Below are 1,007 nucleotides of genomic sequence, written 5' to 3'. Positions count from 1 at the left end.
TGCAAGGTAAAATAATTTCTTCAGTCTATGATGGGTATATAGCAATCAAGAGAGAAAAGAATCCTTTAATTGGAGGGGATTTTCTTTTAGAAAATGAAATTCCTTAACCAGTTGTCACAATAGTTCTGTACCCATGATACTTTTCTCTCTTTCTGGCAGCCTGCTAATACAGAGTTTTGTCTATAGGAGCTGATAATATAAAGATTAGTAATTTAGAGGCTCTTGGATAAGCCGGCACACAAGTTCTTTGAACTATGTCCTGCATCCTTATTTGTCCTTTCTGATGGACAACTTTAGGTGATGGGAGTAGACAGATGCATCAGGTAGCAGTGGTAGGCATATACAAAGGAGAGGAATACTGGTAAAACCTGTAATGTATAATCTATCTCATTGCATTGTGATAAGTCACTACATGAGCTGACATTTAAAGTAATGCTCATCAACTATGACATTTTAAGACTTTTTTATGAAGTTAATTCTAAAGTACTTTGTGGTATCATTGATGAACTATTTTCTCTCTTCCCAACTATACTGCTTTTATATATTGAAGTGTCTTTACCTGTCCAGTCACCATGTGTGTGTGCCCTCCGCCATCCATTCAGTTTCTCTCCCACCATCCATGCAGTTATCTGTCTGCCCACCTACTCTTCTATGACTATATAACTAATATCTGTGCTTCTGCAATAGCTCATGCTTTTCATGGAATAGCATAGCACACTACCTTGCAGTAGTTTACGTCTATTTCTTTCCCTTTAACTGTGAATTCTTTGGCGGCAGGCCCCTTGTCTTTTATCCCTGACACCTCTCATATTACTTGAGAGTAAGCAGGTGAAAAATATTTTTTTGTTTGCATTTTGAGACAGGGTCTTATTCTGTTGCCCAGGCTAGAGTGCAGTGAGCTCATCAAGCTCCCTACAGCCTCAAACTCCTGGGCTCAAGCAATCCTCCTGCCTTGGCCTCCTGAGTAGTTGAGACTATAGGCTTGCCCCACCACGCCCAGCTAATTT

General features: G+C 39.8%; 1 protein-coding gene across 1 annotated transcript in view; it reads left to right on the top strand.

Moving 5' to 3' along the window:
• The window catches only part of SECISBP2L (SECIS binding protein 2-like), a 66,390-nt gene that overhangs the window by 51,093 nt on the left and 14,290 nt on the right, over positions 1-1,007 (top strand). The window lies entirely within an intron of this gene.

This window comes from Propithecus coquereli, unplaced genomic scaffold (assembly GCF_000956105.1).
Source record: "Propithecus coquereli isolate 6110/MARCELLA unplaced genomic scaffold, Pcoq_1.0 Scaffold3, whole genome shotgun sequence".
In the NCBI taxonomy this organism is placed as follows: Eukaryota; Metazoa; Chordata; class Mammalia; order Primates; family Indriidae; genus Propithecus; species Propithecus coquereli.
This window is presented reverse-complemented; position numbering and strand designations above follow the sequence as displayed.